This window comes from Girardinichthys multiradiatus, chromosome 3 (genome assembly GCF_021462225.1).
Source record: "Girardinichthys multiradiatus isolate DD_20200921_A chromosome 3, DD_fGirMul_XY1, whole genome shotgun sequence".
Taxonomy (NCBI): domain Eukaryota; kingdom Metazoa; phylum Chordata; class Actinopteri; order Cyprinodontiformes; family Goodeidae; genus Girardinichthys; species Girardinichthys multiradiatus.
In genome coordinates, this window is record NC_061796.1 from 33,265,513 (window position 1) to 33,285,227 (window position 19,715).

The window sequence follows — 19,715 nt, forward strand, 5'->3', positions numbered from 1 at the left end:
TTCTAATGGCAAATATTTAAAGTTGTAGAAAATAAATTTCCATGGTGCACCAGCAGCAGCATGTGATTTTTGTCCATGGTCCTGAAACCAGCAGCAGGATGCAATCACTGTCCATGGTCCTGAAACCAGCAGCAGCATCTGATATATTTTCATGGTGCTAAAAGCAGTTGCTTTGATCTCTTCTTCAAAAGCAGCTGGTTTTCCTAAGATTACAGGCTCTAAATCTCCAGTAAACTCAATTGTTTTACTCATGTAAAACAATGTTAAGTAGCTGCAACTGATTTGACTTAATATGTAACATTTTACGTTGGGCCAGCAAAAAACAAGTTGGAATGAGGCTGTTGTTTATACTACAATCTCTTTAATAATTACATGTGTTACATGGCATATGGGTTTTATAGATAGATAGATAGATAGATAGATAGATAGATAGATAGATAGATAGATAGATAGATAGATAGATAGATAGATAGATAGATAGATAGATAGATAGATAGATAGATAGATAGATAGATAGATAGATAGATAGATAGATAGATAGATAGATAGATAGATAGATAGATAGATAGATAGATAGATAGATAGATAGATAGATAGATAGATAGATAGATAGATAGATAGATAGATAGATAGATAGATAGATAGATAGATAGATAGATAGATAGATAGATAGATAGATAGATAGATAGATAGATAGATAGATAGATAGATAGATAGATAGATAGATAGATAGATAGATAGATAGATAGATAGATAGATAGATAGATAGATAGATAGATAGATAGATAGATAGATAGATAGATAGATAGATAGATAGATAGATAGATAGATAGATAGATAGATAGATAGATAGATAGATAGATAGATAGATAGATAGATAGATAGATAGATAGATAGATAGATAGATAGATAGATAGATGCAACCTCTGCTCTAATTTATCCCAAATGTGTTCAAGAAGGTTGAGGACTCTGTGCAGGCCAGTTAAGTTTCTCCACACCAGACTTTATACACCTGCAGCCATGGAAGTGATTATAACACATTCTTTATTAGTGTTTCAATGTATAAAATAAATAGAAAATTCTCATTACCCAGTTTAGCTAATCACACTGGATTTATTACTTGCAACTCATGTCATCTCAGGTGTGACAAGATTCACATTGCAACTTCTGGGCTAAGTTTAAGTCAAGTCAAGTTTATTTATATAGCGCTTTTCAGGAACAAGGCACTCAAAGTACTGTAGCACTTGTGTAGTTTAGCACAACATAATCCACAGCATCATGCTTGGTGACAGCATTTTCTAACACAACATTTTAGCACAGATACCTCATTCCAACAAGGGCCTGCGAGGGTTGAAGATTTAGGCTTGTTTTGCAGCCACAGGACCTGGACACCTTACAGTCATTAGGGACCATAGAATCCTCTGTATAACAAATTATTTTAAAGTGAAATGCAAGTAAACCTTTCACACAGCTGAAAGCTGGTTGAAATTGGGTCACACAATAGGATAATCTTTCCCAATGCACCAGCAAATCTACAACAGAATGGATGAAAAAGAAAAGAATCCAATCCGAGAAAAAGTTCAGACCTCAGTTGGACTGGAATACTGTGGTGGGACCTCAAGAGAAATTACAATAAACATGTTCCCAGAAACCTCAATGAGCTGAAGCAATGTCTAATCACAGATATTTCATTATGGTAATGATTATGACATTTTTAGTATGTTTTTGTTGGGGTTTGGTCTGTAGACCAATAACACACATGTGACATATATGTAAAGCACTACATATGAGGGGACTTTGCCAGAAAATTCCTCCTCAACAATATGAGAAACTGAAAAAGTCAAACAAAAGATGGCTATGCTATTAGAGCCAAAGGAGCTATTGAATAGGTTTTCTTAGTTTTTCCACATTTGACTGTAACAGTTTAACTTTGTATTTGTTTAATAAGCAATAAAAGAGTGGGATATTTTGTGAATTACATTTTAGAACCTAGCCAGATCAGTTCTATCAGTTTTGCTTCAAAACCCTAGAATTGAAAGAGGGTATACTTTCTTTTCACCTTGAGCGAATGCCTAAAAACTGAACTACCAGTAAGTGTGAAGATGAGACAGAGTGGGTCACTCAGAGAGCTTGTACTCAAACATCTTTGAGTCAAGTGACATGAATCTCAATCTCATAATTGATTTTCATAAACTACCAAGCATGTTGTGAGGAAGTCCTGTTGCACCGACAGAAGATTGGACTATGTTACTTAGGCCGAACCCCCACACACCCTCTCGAATCAGCAATGATAAAAGTGGAGCTGAAATGGGTTGTGGGATGGAATCAAGAGAAATGAGATACACCAAATTAGAAGAGATTGGCCTGATGGACTTGGATTAGAAGGGAAAGAGGTGTATAGGGAGGGCATATCGAGAAGAGGAGGAGTGAGTGAATGTGGAAGATGGGGAAAGATGGAGGAGAGAGGAGGAAAGCAGTGAGGGGTGGGGGGTCTTGGTACTTGGCAGTCTCTGGGTATCTCAGGTTCTCTCCGGCCGGGAAAGCGGTCGATATTTAATTGTTATTGCTAGCATGGAACGCACGGAAGCGGGGCCTGTACGAAAATTTCTCATTTATTTGGTATTCTTGTTTTCTCTCCTTTTCCTCCTTTCACCCGCAGCCCTCTTTGCGGGGGAGGAAAGTGGGGGGAAGAGATGGGCGTCCTGTGTGCGCATTGGGGTAAATGAGAAAGGGGATGAGATCCTTGAATGGATCTGAAAAACAGAGTGTCGTCCTCTCCCCAAGTTTAGTTTCTGTCCCCAGAAACATCATATCCAACCCACTGTCACGTCCACCTGCCCCCCACCAAATCCGTCATTTTCATCAAACGTCCAACCAAATATTATCTACACTCCATTCCCGAAGATCGAACATAATTTAGAGACGATGGGATTCGCCATCTGTTTTCATATTTCATTCCTCCGTGAACTTTATTTTCCCCTCGACTTCGGACAAAATTATAACCCGATCGATCCGCTTTCCCGGCCACCACCACCCGTCTACATATATTTTTTCATGTGCGACCACTTCACCGCACCGTGTGGGTCAATTTACAGCCGAAGCAACGCCTGCAGAACAGAATCTGCAGCTGATAGAAACTTAGATGCTGATGCGAGGTGGAGGTTCAGCCTCAGCACCTTCTCTGTTACCCCCACCCCCCTTCCTTCTCTGCGCTCTCATCCCTCCCCATGCGCCCGGATCGCTCCCCCCTGCGCGCTTCTGACCAAATCTCTTTGCTTTCTTCTTCACGCTCTGCTCCTGTAAAGTAATACCAGACCACTTTCAGACAGCAGCAGGTTAGAGAGGAGTCCTTTTTTTTTTTTTTTTTACCTTGACAACTTTTTGGAGGTAACTTTTCCTCTCTGTGTGTGTAGTAGCGGGCTTCCACATCTCTCGCAATTTCTTTTCCGTTCGCGCCGATATTCACTTACATTACCACTCATACATCATGTCAGTGTTAGAGTAGTTTAATGCACAGGAGGGAGAGGATGCGCTGTCCGATCTCTTAAAACTGCACAATTACCATCAGTCCTCCACGCACGTCGACAGGATTCCCATTCCAGCCCAAGAGGGAGCTACTGGACAAGTCAATGAAGGTGCGCCGGTGAAGGTAAGCACCTCACTTCCCTATTCAGTTATAGACAGACGGCATTAATAATTGAGAAAGCCGCCAGAAATTAGAGTCTCACGAGAAATATGATGCACTTCATCGGTGAGAGGGGAAACCTTGCGCCTCACTTGCATAAATTGATTGATGCAGCTTGCAGAGGCTCTCTTCAAAAAGATGCTGAAGTTCGCGACATGCACTCTCCTTTTAAACGAAAAAGTTGTTGGCTTACATTTGTTTTTTCATGGTGCCTCAGGGGGTGTAGTTCAGGGGCAAACGCACGATGAAAAGTAAAAGAGCTGCGGGGAAGTGGAACTTTGGAGAGGAAAGATGTTTCTCATTCAGTAATCCAACACAACACTGAAAGTATGGCGACGCGTATAGACGGGCGTTCTGATTTAACTTCGTACTTATTCGAGGTTATTAATGCATTTCAATTACCTCAAAGAAAAAATAATCACAGCAACCAAAATGCGTCCTTAAAGCAGAGGCGCATACAGAAAATTTAGGAAGGGGTGGCAAGATGGGGGCCATTGATAATACTGTAGTGGCACACCAAAACCTTATCCTGATACTGGCATGTTTACTGGGAGTCCAGAGATGGGCTTTGAAAAGTTGCATGTAACAAAGGGCAAAATAACTAAAATAAATGAATTATTACAAATGAATAAAAATAAATAATTAATCAACGTTCTAACCTACGGAGGTCCATCAAATTCAAAGTGTTCTGATAATGAAGAACTCCTCTCCAAATACAGACAGCAAAGAAGTGTGACTCTTATCTTTGATGCCTCACTGATGTTCATGCAAGAGCTGCTGCTTTGATGCAGCATTGCAAACAGACTTCGTTAACTCATCCAGTGTTGGACTTTTAAGACGCTGCTTTTCAAGATTTTTCAACTTTTTCTCCCTCTTGTTGAGTTAATGTCATTTATGAAATGTGCTCCAGAGGTCAAGGTCTCGTCTGCTCTTAGGATATTTTCTGCTCTTAGGATATTTTTACGTTATTCTCAGTCACTTGTTTTGCATATAAGTGCGTCTTTAAACTTTTATTTACATTTAAAAAGGAACATTTTCAGCCTGATCTCTTCATTTATTTCAATTTCATATTGCTCAAGGTCAAAAACACACAAGCTTTAAAATCCACAATGATGCTTGAAACTTTAATACTTTGGGTTAACCTTTGAGAACATACACATAAATCAGAATTATGTGCAAATTACTTTGTGTTTCCACATTTCCTAGTTGTTCAGTGTGTTTTTAATCCTTTAATATGAAGCACATCAATAGATTGCACCTTTTCCCACCTCTTGTCAAAAGCTGCATTGATCTGCTGAATATTGCAGATAGAGATACAGAGAAGCTAGTCCTCAGCTGCATTACTACAAAGCAAGTAATTGAAAGCCTTGAGATTTTTCCTTTGTATTGTATCTTCTCAGTTTGTGTATTTAAGGAGCTTTTATAGGGAGAGAAAATTAGCAGACATATAACCTCAAGTCACCAGCTTCATCAAAGTGTAAATTGTGATGTTTTTTTAATATTTCCTGATGTGTAAACCTTCAAATAACGAAACTTAGCTTTTAATTTCATTGTTACTTTCTAAACATCAAAAACCTTCAAGATATGTTTATTTTTTAAGTGACGTTTGTGAGTACATTGTTAATAGTTGCTCTATATTTTTACAATGACTTACTGGCAGCATCATTGTCAATATGTTACCATTGTTACCAGTTTGCAGTAGTTCATTGGCAGCACATTTGCCAGTCTATTGCCATAACATGGGTAGTTACAGTTCATTTACAGGCAGCAATGCCTTTATTAAGCACATGTTTACAGGCAAACAGATGACAGTATAGAGCTTAGAGAGCACCTGAAGGTTTGGTGTTAATCTGCTGGATTCAATTCAGTTCAGTTCCAAAGCACAAATTCAGACCAAATGTCAAAAGTGTATAATATATAATCAGATCAATCCAATCACAGAGACAGATTGAAATTCAGTTAGCACATAGCTGTCATATGCAGACATAATCCAATTTAACCTGAATTATAAAGCACTACAGTCATATTCAGCTTTTTAATTGTGGTTCCTTTAAAAGGAAGGTTTTGAGTTTGTTCATTTTCTGAATCTGACTGTATTTAATTGTTTTACATTTTAATGAGATTGGATGCGACTGGATTCAAGCAGGAATCTGACTTGTGGAGTGTGCAGGAATGGACACTGGAGAGTAATAGAGTAGTCAGTGTTTATCTTCCAAATGACAGCAGTCAGTGATCTGATCTTGGAGAATCAGGGAAGAATACCAACAACTGAGCCAAGCTATTATACATGCAAGGCAAGGCAAGGAAAGTTTATTTGTATATCATCATTCATACACAATCCAAAGTGCTTTACAGAAATCATAGCAAAGGGGTTAAAATAACAAAGAAATATACATTTTACTTAAAAAGGCTACATATCACAAACTTAATAATAAACAGAAAAATGTTAAAATGCAATCGTAACTAATGTAATCTTCATTCTCATGCTTCAGTCAATAATGATCAAGCAAACAGTTCATTAGTGAGATTCTTTGATCGAGATCTACAAAAAGCAGCATTGTTTTCATTACCGATTTAAATGAGCCAACAGTTTATGTACATCTCAGGCTTTCAGGGAGTTTCTTCCAGAGCTGATGAGCATAGAAATCAAAGGCTGCCTCGTCTATTTTAGTTCCAGGTTCTCTTTCCTCATGTTGGTTAGGACTGTGGCTGCAGCATTTTGAATGCAGCTGCGTGATTGTTTTTTTATTTTATTTTACAGAGACCAATCACAATAATTTAGCCTACTGAAAATAATCTAACCTACAAAATCAGGAATCAAACAGAATCATTGTCCCTGTAAGCAAAGTTTTATTGAAAATACATAGACATGATGATATAATCTTTTTAGGAAAATGTGGTTGAAAAGTTAAAATGTATGGGATGTCTACATGTTGATGTCTATAGATGTGTCTATAGATGTCTACATGGGTTGATCACAAGGGCTAACAAGCCTGACTTTCAATGTTTTCGTTCAGTGTGTCACATTTAAACATATTAATGAACTAAAAATTCAAATTTTGACCATATTTTTTCTCATCCAAATAAAAACATAGACTGGCCGACCTGAAATAGCAAAAGAAAAAGATGTTCATAGATGTACACGGTTTGGATGATTAGCTCTCTTTAACAACTTTAACCTCACAAATGTTACAAGATTTTCATGTTACTTTTGCATTGAATTAAATGTTTCATTCTGCCCAGCATTTTATTAACTGTGGAAGGTCAATTTTGCAATATGGACCATGATCCACTTTTATCTACGCCCAGTAAATGTCTGAAGAGATTCCGGAGAGAAACTGTGGAAATCCGTAATATAACAACGTATGGACAAACCACAGTGACATTTTGTTAGATATGGGGAAACCAGTGGTCTCCTTGCAACTCTATTTTGTATTGTTGACAGTTTTTCTCCTGCCAGAAATACTCCAAATTGAGAGTACGCTGGAGCTTTGTCTGCTGAAATATAGGAGACCGACAACTCATAAGTAATTCACACAAAGAGAGAAGAGAAGAAGAAGGATCAAAAAGAACAAACTGAACTTCCTCTTAGATATCATCCTCCATGTGGGACATCTTTTTGTCTACAAAAACCTGAACTCACATCTAAACTGCATCTTTTATAGTGAGATCCCTGCTGGAGAGCCCAGATTTCTCCCTGAATTACCAGTAGGATGATTCCCAGTGCAGTTCTACACAGACTTTCCAGTACCCCTGCCGTTTTCACTTCTCCCAGATAAAGTCTTTTCTATTGATGAAGATAATGTGCTGATCAATATTGCAGTTTCAGGCTTATTCTAAGAGACTTCATATCTGCAGGCCCTGTATGAATCGAGGGTCTGCTGTGAGAGAGTGTCCCCTACATTGATTATGTATTAGCTTGGCGAGTTCCAACGCGCAGCCACTTGTTTGCAAACAGTGGTTTATTTCCGAAGTATTCAAACGACCACTAAGCATGCAGAGGCAATATTTATAGAGGCTTTAACATTCATTGTGGATGGCTCCACGGGGCGTTGAGACGCTCGTAAAGGGTCGAGCACAGTAAGTCCCAATCCACTGAGCATTTGACAGTACAGTCGATGGCTCAAATCATTCCTCATCCCCTTTATGGCTACATGGACATTTACAGCTGTTATGGGGTTAAAATACAGACATAAACGGATGCAAAGTGTGATTAAGGGTCATTCTGTTTGAAGGTTTTAGCACTTGGTGACAAATGGTGCCACCTCAGGGTTCTGGCTGTGCTGTTGCTTCGAAGGAGGCAACTAGTGAAGAATATTTTTGTCATCCCACACTTTGTTGCTTCTTTCAACTCAAATAAGTAAAGGGAAAATTAATTGGAATGAAGCTGTTTTTGAATATCCCAGATGTTTATCGTAATATTCCTTTTTGAATTGTTAATGCACAAAATTATCTTTCTAGTCAAACTGTATGCAATATATATATATTTTGACATGAAAACAGTATTAACTCTAGTTGCTTCTTCTTGAGAAGACAAAAAGTGAGACAGGAATCACTCAAATTTAAGTGTGTGTATATGTTGTTTTTTAAACATCACAATTGGGACATTCTTTACCAAACTCAGTTTCACACAATGGTTTTTCCATCAAACTGGTGTCAGTGTGAAACTGCTGCTCATGCTTGCTTAGCACCATTTTTTGTGTTTTAACCTCTGCAAGCTCTGGCTATGTTAAATCAACTGGTGCTTACTTTGCTCCAACTATGAGCTGAGCCAGAGCGAAAAAATGCTTTTATGAGGAGCTGGAGGTGGGCTCAGTTAAATTAGCTTTTTTTTTTTGAGAAATGTACAATGATAAACAGTATAAACAACAAATCTCAACATTGACAAAAAAAAATGTATTAGTACTGGAATAACATGAGCTCACTGGCTCTAATTGTTCTGATGTTTACTTTGATATCACTTATCACCAACTTTACTTAATGATTGTACAGTTGTTTGTATGTCACACTCATGTTCTGCCTTTTAATAAATCCTGCTTCAAATTCTCCTGATTCAAAACACCGTTCGGGATTGTTAAGAGCCCAAAAACGCCCCATGTAACAGCGCTAAAAAAAAAGCTGATATCAGGACATCTGTTTTTAGGGATTTTAAGAAAAATAATATGATTTTTGTTCTTAAACTGTCCTCCTGTAATGTCTTTCTCAACTAGATCAATATTTTACTGGATGAGATGCTTACAGTGATGCAGTGATGCTGCTCCAAGCTGGCTCTTGAACAGTGGGAAACCATACCGGTTCTTTTATAGAACCTGTTAGAAGCTGGATGATTGTTGAAACTACTTTGGTAAGAAAGAAACTCTAAAAAAGCACCTGGAAATGAACCTGGTGATGTATTTACATTTGGTGACAAAGCAGTTATCAGTGAACTACAAGAACAACATTAGCCAATTATAGCTAGAAAGCATGTACTATATATTATTATATCAGCAAAGGGACAGAATTACCTCAGTCATAATTGCACAGCAGAATATGGTAAAAGCATATCAATAAATAGAGTTTTAGCAATGATGATAACTATTGTATCTTTAGTTCTTCAGCACAAATCTAGACGCTGATCATTTCCCCCTTTAATTCCCCTACACATCCTGAACTAACCATGCAATGATTCATACCTACCAAGGGGAGGTTTTGTACCTGCTTTGACAACCATTGCGAAAGTAATTTTCTGTAATTTGTTAATAAATGTGTAAAGAAATGCCGTTCCACTCTACTAACGACGATAAAAAGTCGTAGATATAACAGGTTTGGTCCTACAGTGTGTGGTGTACAGCCACACAACAAGCACAACATGCCACACAAGAACAGATTTCACTCACAAACATTCAGATGTCAGACGGTAAATCTTGCAAAACCTCCCGAGATCAAACGTGAGTTCAGAGTAAATTCCCTCCGTGTTTCCGTCACTACCCTTTCTGATTGGTTAGATGTCCCATTCAACAGGTTGCATGCTCGTTCGTCCTCGGGGAACACCCCACGCGGTAGGATATCAGGCTAAGATAATCCAACATGTTGAATATCCCCGATTTGAGGTCAGAGCAGTCCCAATGTCCTTCCGAGCAGAATAGATCACTCTTAACACATTACACACAGCAGGATTATCTCATAAGATTATTTTAAGAGCATCACAATAATCGGGGCATGTCGGAAGGGGAAGATCGGGTCACAAATTGGCATAGAAGTCCTGCCGTGTGAACAAGGCAGTAGACATGTCTGCCAGCAAGAGAAGGTCAGAGTTACTTGAGTTATTTGATTTGTTGATTTTCACTTATATTTCATAAGAAATTTTTAACCTGTTGTAATATGGTGTGATACAAACTTTCAGAAAATAATCTACAATTAAATGAAATAATATGTCAGACTCCACAAATTTTATCAGAGTGTAAAACAGCCTTTTTCTTTTGGGCTCCACGTCTTTGGAAAGAGCTTTAAAATATCAATATTTCGACACTTCCCACTCTTTATATTTTCAGGGGCCTGAAATGTATAACTGTTTTATTTAGCCTTTTATTTGACTTGTCTTGGAATTAATTTAGTTTGGTTTTAAATATACCAACTGCTTTCTGTTATTATATTATATTATATTATATTATATTATATTATATTATATTATATTATTTACACCACCATGTTGACAAGGATTTAGTGGAAGTTTACTGGCTGTATAAAATATTATTAATTATTATTATCATTATTAGTGTTAGTAGTTGTCTTAGTAGTAGTATTTACTCTGTCAAGACAAATACAGTAAGGTTTAAATATTATTGCTTAAGTTATGTAAAGCTTTGTTTATGGTTAGGAAGAGGGATGTAAAAGGGAATAAAATGGCAACTTGGGGGTGCAAAATGGGAAAGGAGTGAGTTGACCTGGAACAATCTCCCATGTCCACTCATTTTATCCTCCCTCCCTTTTGAAATCCTTATTCTCTTTCACTCTCCAAAGTTTCTCCTTCAGCCCAGTTGAGCTGCTCTGAACTCCATCTCAAACTCTCTACTTGTGTTCCCTCCAGTTTTCCTGCCACCTTCTCTGTCTTCCCGAACAACCACAGCGGTTTTCTCCCTTTAGACTGTGTGAACCCTGTTTTGGAATTGCTGACCCCCCTCGGTTCTCTCTCTCCTCTCTCTTTCTCCGCCCGTCTCCCACTTAACCCCATATTTCACAGCTGACATACGGCTAATTTCGCCCCAGTCCTCCGAACAGAGCTCTTTATACTGCTCGAGCACGCTTAATTACCCACAATTAAAGCCAAACGCTAACGAGAAAATTGCTCTGTTATGAAATGACTTCAAAAGGAGGAGAATAAGTAGAATAGATTGGAGGAAAAGTTGGTTGGTAGCCCTTGGGTGGAGGGAAAGAGCTTCGCTGCTGTGTTTTTCTCCCTTAAGCTGTCTCTGTGGACAGTGGCAAGCAAAGATCCCACTGGCGTCGCCTAAAGCTGTAGACAGCAATGCTTAAAATATATATGCAAGTGTTGATAATGTGAAAGCACAGTTATTTCTTTTAATAATGCAGAGATGCATCTGGGAATACTGTGTTGTGAAATGGTAAAGACTTTCATTTTGGTTTCTTTGATCACAGCAGTTTAAAATCATGAACATTAAAGATCCAACATAGCGAATGTGCAATGCAGTTTTAGCTTTCACAGGGGTCAAACCAACCTCAGGTATGCTGTTTCATTTGTTGATTGATTCTGTATCATAATGACTGACATGTTTGACATATTTTTATAAAAGGAAAACAGAAAATGCTCATTGACTCAATGTCCCATCTGCCTCTATCTAGTTTGAAAGCTAATATTCATACAAAAACAAGCACAACAGGACACTTTGCATCTCATCTGTTCTTAATCAGAGAAACGCTGTTTGCATGTTCTGTGATCAATGCATTTTGTTGGGTTGCCTGCAGTCTACATGATGAGAAAACAAGGTTATTGTCCTAGCAAATCCCTATTCAGTTTGGTTTATTCAGAAAAAGTGTAATCATGGTACATGTCATAGTGCATAGTGCCATATGACATACACAGTGCTTTGCAAAAGTATTCACAGCCCGTGAACTTTTTCACCTTTTGTTGTATAACATCCACAAACGTCTATGTATTTTATTAGGATTTTCTGTGAAAGACCAAGTGAGAAAGTAAGTCGAAGTAATGTCAGGATGCAGGGTTTTCAGTTTATTTTTAAAACAAAAAATCATTTTCAATCCCTTTTGCTATGAAACCTCAAAATAAAATCCTGCACAACCAGCTACCATTAGAAGTCACCTATTGGGTGAACAGAGCTCATGAAGTGCATGAGTTTTAATCTCAATAAATATAGCTGTTCTGTGAAGGCCACGGTGGTTTCTTCCTGAACATTAGTCAACAGACAGCATCATGAAGACCAAGAAACACCCCAGACAAGTCAGGGATTAAGTTGCAGTGAAGTTTAAAGAAATGATGTTATAAAATAACCAACGCTTTGAACATCTCGCAGAGCTTTGGTCAGTCCATCATCTAAAAATTAATTGAGTACGGGACAACTTCAGACCCTACCAAGACTTTGCTGTCCACCGAAACTAACATGGTGAGAAAGGGGAGCATTAATCAAAGAAGTGGCCAAGATGCCTATAGTAATTGTGGGCGACCTGCAGAGATTCACAGCTCAGGTCATGCTGTGGCAGTGCTTTTCTTCAACAGGGACAGGAAAGCTGGTCAGTCGATGGAAGATTGACCAAAGCTGAATAAAGGGAAATCCTGGAAGAAAACCAGTTAGAGGCTGCAAAAGACTTCAGGTTGGAGTGGAGATTCACCTTCCAGCTGGACAAGGACCCTAAACATACAGCCAGAGCTACAATGACATGGTTCAGGTCAAGTTATATTTGTTTGTTACAATGGTCTAATCAAACTCAATCTGACTGACCTTGAACTTGCAAATATGCAGAAAAATTAGTCTCAAGATGTGCAAGACTGGTAGAGACATACCAAAAAAGACCTGCAGCTGTAAATATAGTAAAAGGTGGTTTTACAAAGTATTGACTCAGAGGAGCCAAATACAAATAAATGTTACACTTTTTAGATTCCCAAGAGTCAATGAGAAAGATTTTGGGTACACACTGAACAGTTTATCAGGCCATCACTGGGCAACCAACTCAAAGGATAGACCATACAAATATAGTTGTGAACAATTTAATGATACCAATAACCCTAACCAGAACCCAGAGAGGAAAGACAAGAATCCAGAAAAACCCACACACGTACAGGGAGAACATTTCAGTTCCACACAGAAATGTGCAACTTAGGGTTCAAACCCTAACCTTCTTGATGCAAGGCAACAACACCAACAACTGCAACACCACAAAACCCTTCATTGTAATTATCTATTCTTATTTTTTGTAGTCTTTCAAAACGTTTTAAAAAGTTTTGTGGTCAACTAAATAGCCTAATTTTATTGTTTATTAAGCCACATTGCTTAATGGTTAAAGAATTAACATGGAAACTTTGTTCTGTCACAAAATAAACACATATACAATTTTAAAAGATGGTCATACTTTTGGCAATCCAAAAACATTATTTACATGTTGTTTTTTTTATATAGTTTAAGGTATAAAGTCTTATTGGATGAGGAAGACATAGATATGAGCATCAACAAATCTAAAGCAAAAAAATAAATAAAGCTAGACTGAAAGAGAAAACGTTGACTGAAAAACATGCTTTAAAACTATTCAAACGAGCAGGTTTATATTTTGTGAAGTACTGCTTCCAGGGTTTGTCATTTGGTTTTGGCTGTGTTGATAAAAAATTACTGAACTGTTGCTGGATGGCGAAGCTAGAATAAACACTTCAAATTACTATGATCCTGATAAGGTTTCTTACAGAAGGACTGTATTTATAATAATGAAACTCTGCTGCTAACACCTTACAGCAGCTTGTCTGAACCGAGAAATCAGGCTGTTTGGGTGTTTCTGTTACTCTGTCCCTGACCACACAGCCCATTCTTGTTCCAGAGACGTCCACACCATCAACAACCCCCCAATCCAATCTGCACTTGGCAAAATGAAACAAATAACCAGTAATTTGGATTATTTACGTCCAGTTTACGCCTCACCTTCAAGGAGGGGGGAAAAGTGAGCTATATGGTCTTTGGATAATTGGAACAGTGGTAGTAATAAGTGCAGCAGCTACAGTGATAACAATTAGATTTGATTTCATTTGAGAATGCCTCCACAGCTGCTCCCCACTCACCCCCTTGAAATCCCCTTCTTTCCTCCCTTCCCCCTTGCCCCTCTCCCCCTAGATTAAAGTGGGTGTGTTAATTCCGTGGTGTAGCGATCGAACAGCTCTGGCAACAATGGGAAATGGGCTATTGATCAGAACAGCTCAGATTAAGACTAGGCAGTGGAGCTCTTTCTTGCTCTCTTTTCCTTCCTTTTCTCCCCATTTCCCACCTTCTACTGGCTGTCTTCCTGTCTGTCCTGCTTGTGTCACCCCCCTTGCCTCACCCCGAGATGCACACACTCTCCATTCTTTTGTCTTTAGCTCTCAAACCAGTGGAAAGTGTTAAAGAGTCCATGAGGAATTCCCTTTCTTGCTTCCGTGTGTTTTTAATTTCCAGTAAGATGAATCTCCGTTAATATTTTTGTCCCAAAAGAAAGCAGCGAAACAGAAAGTATATATAGTAACATCAACTTGAAGTATAATCCATCGAGTTTTCTCCCTTTAACAGCTTTCTATGCTTCAATGTGACATCGACTCATGGTAGATTTCATATCAGTCAGTCACGCAGAGGGGCCCCCTCCTTTTGTTGTGCCACAATTAAAATGTGCCCCATCAAAACGGCTCGTGTCCCAAAATGAGCTGTCACGCTCACGCCGCAGGACGGAACACATTGGGTTTGCATTGAACAGACATAAAACCCGGCAAATGTGAGGAGACAGCAAATCCATACAGTGAAAAGTGAGCTAAGAATCGCCTGCTCTACTTATATTAATTAACTCAGTCAATGGGGATGTGATAGGTCCGTTTTTCATCCTCTTTCAGGCGCCTCCTTGCTTTGTCACATATACCTCCCAGGTGTTGTGTTGTGGGGGGGGGGGCTCTAAGATGCTCTGGCTGATGAGGAGAGAAAAACCTGAAAAAGTTTGAGTCAGGTTGTCTAAGGCATGTTTTCCCTTTTCAGATTCTGAAAATGATGAGCAGCAGAAAATTAAAGTATAAATACTGACAGGGACCAACAACACACAAATACACAAAACAAAGCAAATGTTTGCATCAATATTGCCACGAGCCTCAGGGGACTCAGAGTATTGGCAAAGCTTTCATCTGCTATGTGTGTGAGTGTCTGATATTCAATGCTCACAGCACTCATGACTGACACACATCAAGAAAACAGATGTGCATGCGCTCATGTACTGGACTTACATTTGTGCGACTTGAATCCCAACACTGGGGCAAAACTGGACTTGGGAACAAATGGAGGCACCAGTTCAGGAGGTTAACAAGCAGTGATAGACAACTGGAATCGGAAGCTGGCACTAGAGGGCGATGAAGAGGTGCAGGAGCAATAGTATGAATGTGTGATGTGTGTGCTTGGCTTTGACCATGAACGTGAACATGTTAAACCGGTAATGCTCCTTTTGCTCCATGCTTCTGCCCTCAAAACTATTCCGTATCATTGTTCTCAGCAAAATTGCAGTTTCTCTACAGGATGACCTTAGTTTAACTAGTTTATCTGATATAACAGACAATAAGAGCAGTTACACCACAGGAAAATTCTGAAGATTTAGATTTTTTAAGCATTTTTTAGGGAAAGCCTTTAAAATCATTTTAATACTGCAATTCACTGTTGAAGGAATTGCTCAGGCAAGGGTGGTTCATGCATGAACGACACTCAGGGCAAGTCTCCTCTTCTGCTGGATGGATGGATGGATGGATGGATGGATGGATGGATGGATGGATGGATGGATGGATGGATGGATGGATGGCCATTAACCAGACATGCAAATAGGTAATCAAAATATTTTCTTTGTGCCAAACCTCCACTACTCACCCTGAGGCCATGTCGTCTGGTACAGATAGCCATATTGCCAATAGCTTTAGCCTCCACTATCAAAAATGACCACTGTGGTCAGGATTGTTGAAGTGAGGTTCTGGTCAAAGTTATAAGTAGTTACCTTACCTGCAGTATATATCTCTCTTGGCATCTTCACTTCATTTTAATTCAGACAGGTTGTCTGAATTGAATGGCTAGTCAGAGAAGGGCCAAAAGCAGGACTTTCTAGTCTCTTTAACTCAACATTTCCCAGCGCATCTCCAAGCTGTCCCTTGCTGTTTATAAAACAACAATTCAGGTTGTGATGTCCCGCTCACAAGAGCTTTCAAAAATCTACCAAGAGAGGTGTGGAGTTGACCTTTACAGGGTCAACATAGGGAGTTACACATAAAATGAGTATTGGATATCTCCAACTAGGGCTAAATACATTGGTGATGTATAATACCTTGTAAGTCCTTTTATTTTCAAATTATACCACAGGTGAAGGAATTACTCTTGTCTGAGTCCAATGAATGGGATTGTCTCCACACTTTTCAGATGACCTGTCTTAAAAGCAGTGGACCTGGTGTCTTTTTACAAAAAACACCCCAGCCAGCTGGACACACTGACCGTCTGTAAACACTACATCATACCTTTGAGCCACATAGCCAGATGCCCCTTACAGAAGTTAGGTGATATGAGGCTGTGACATCCTCGCTTTACCTCCCAATGCCACCTTAGACCTTTCAGAAAACACAAGGTGCCGGTTTTAAGTGTTTTGTGAAAGAGGCTACAGAAATCTATCATCTTTTATACTGTAAAATGGAGACAACGACAACATTTTTGTAGTTTTACCCCCTTTGTATTTCAGTTACTGCGACCATAAACACTTTACCTGTTCTGTTCTCAGTATATGTTTCACACAGGAAGATCATTGGTGGTGCAACATCTCCTACCAACACTTGCACTGTAGATAATCACTTGATACGAATATGACTGCCGTTTTAAACATTCATAAAAATGCATTCACATAAACCACTTTGAAATTTATTAGATCAGAGCTTTCTTTAAATGATAAAAGTCCCATTTGGTGAATTGTGTATTATCTGTTAACTTCAGTTTCCAGGACCAGCTACTAAATAAAAAAGCTATGAGAGTTATCAACTGCAGGTAAAACATTAACTGCTTAAAGCTTTTTAACAAAAACTTACTTTAGAAATTCTGAACTTTCTCTTTAACGGAGATGAAAGAAAACGTTGTATTCAGTAAGCAGACTTCCATGATCGTTAGCTCGTTATATGTTAATAGCACAAAAAAAGATCTTATTTCATTGTCAACCCTTACTATCCGAAGCTTTGGATGCGAGCATCCAGTTCCCCCCATCCTTTAATCCCTTCTTCTCCTCCTCCACCTCCTCCTCTCCTGATCCCTGTGTCATAGACTCCGGCTCTCTGCATTCAAGTGAATTCCATCGGTTTACTTAATTGATTATTAACTTACTGATAAAGAATCAATTGAATAATTAAAGTTTGTTTAGGGTGGAGTTGATTTAATGGCACAACAGTTGCCCTGTTTCTTTTTCACCTGAATTCTTGATTTCACATGTGCCGTTGTGGAGCCGGACCAAAGTAGGCAGAATTTGATTTGGGGGGGGGGGGGGGGCGCGAGCAATATTATCCGGCCCCCTTGCGTTAATACTTTGTAGCGCCACCCTTTGCTGCAATTACAGCTGCAAGTTGCTTGGGGTATGTCTCTATCAGTTTTGCACATTGAGAGACTGAAATTCTTGTCCATTCTTCCTTGCAAAACAGCTGGAGCTCAGTGAGGTTGGATGGAGAGCGTTCATGAACAGCAGTCTTCAGCTCTTTCCACAGATTCTCGATTGGATTTAGGTCTGGACTTTGACTTGGCCATTCCAACACCTGGATACGTTTATTTGTGAACCATTCCATTGTAGATTTTGCTTTATGTTTTGGATCATTGTCTTGTTGGAAGATAAATCTCCGTCCCACTCTCAGGTCTCTTGCAGACTACAACAGGTTTTCTTCCAGAATGGTTCTGTATTTGGCCCCATCCATCTTCCCATCAATTTTGACCATCTTCCCTGTCCCTGCTGACGAAAAGCAGGCCCAAACCATGATGCTGCCACCACCATGTTTGACAGTGGGGATGGTGTGTTCAGGGTGATGAGCTGTGTTGCTTTTATGCCAAACATATCGTTTTGCATTGTGGCCAAACTGTTTAATTTTGGTTTCATCTGACCAGAGCACCTTCTTCCACATGTTTGGTGTGTCTCCCAGGCAGCTTGTGGCAAACTTTAAATGAGACTTTTTATGGATATCTTTGAGAAATGGCTTTCTTCTTGCCACTCTTCCATAAAGGCCAGATTTGTGCAGTGTACGACTGATTGTTGTCCTATGGACAGACTCTCCCACCTCAGCTGTAGATCTCTGCAGTTCATCCAGAGTGATCATGGGCCTCTTGGCTGCATCTCTGATCAGTCTTCTTCTTGTTCCAGATGAAAGTTTAGAGGAACGGCCAGGTCTTGGTAGATTTGCAGTGGACTGATACTCCTTCCATTTCAATATGATTGCTTGCACAGTGCTCCTTGGGATGTTTAAAGCTTGGGAAATCTTGTTGTATCCAAATCCAGCTTTAAACTTCTCCACAACAGTATCTCGGACCTGCCTGGTGTGTTCCTTGGTCTTCATGATGCTCTCTGCGCTTTGAACAGAACCCTGAGACTATCACAGAGCAGGTGCATTTATACGGAGACTTGATTACACACAGGTGGATTCTATTTATCATCATCAGTCATTTGGGACAACATTGGATCATTCAGAGATCCTCACTGAACCTCTGGAGTGAGTTTGCTGCACTGAAAGTAAGGGGGCTGAATAATATTGCACAGCCCACTTTCCAGTTTTTTATTTGTTAAAAAAGTTTGACACATCCAATAAATGTCATTCCGCTTCACGATTGTGTCCCACTTGTTGTTGATTCTTCCCAAAAAATTAGAATTTTATATCTTTATGTTTGAAGCCTGAAATGTGGCAAGAGGTTGAAAAGTTCAAGGAGGACAAATACTTTTGCAAGACACTGTATATAGTGCTTTTCTGTAACAAGACATTCAAAGCGCTGTAAATGAAAATAAACACAGATACAGACAGAAAAACAAATCAAATGACACTAATAATCCTTGGGAGTAATAATAATTAATAATCCTTCTACGTTTACTGGTAGAAATTGGTTCCAAGCCACTCTTAATAATAAAGCATCTTATGCTAAAAGAAGATGATAATATTGATAGTCTCATCAAGCTGAGTCACTGGTACAAAACAGCTTTAATCTCCTTTACTCTGTCTTCCCGTGGAAAATATTTGATCAATTGTGTTGAGAGACCAGCTGACCAAATCCATAATTTGCAAGTTTGGAAGATATGTAACGTGAGGCTCTGAGAAAAACACAGACAAAACAGATGCAGAAATTGGGATACATAATTTTCTTAGCACTTTGTTGTATGAACAGATCACATTTTCCTGGATGCTGGAGCTAATCAGAGATAGGCATAGATCAAGATAGACGTCTACCATCTTAAACCAACTTGCAATCTAAACATTGTCATTGCTGTTTATGAGAACACTAATATACGAACCTTTACATTGCTCTTATGTTTACATTACAAGCACATTTCCAACCTTTTATAAGAAGTTTCAAGTGCAGCAGGGGGGCCCAAGGTGCCACAAATGCTGTCACTCATGGGGGCCCTGTGCAGATGGTTTATGGAAGTCATGAGGTGGGTTAAGAAGTATTGTGATATGAATATTGAAGCAGGAACAGCAGGAATGATGTTTAGAGCATTAGTCATTATCTTCCTAATGTCAGTCAGTCAGTCATTTTCTACCACTTATTCCATAGTGGGTCACGGGGGAGCTGGTGCCTATCTCCAGCAGTCTATGGGCGAGAGG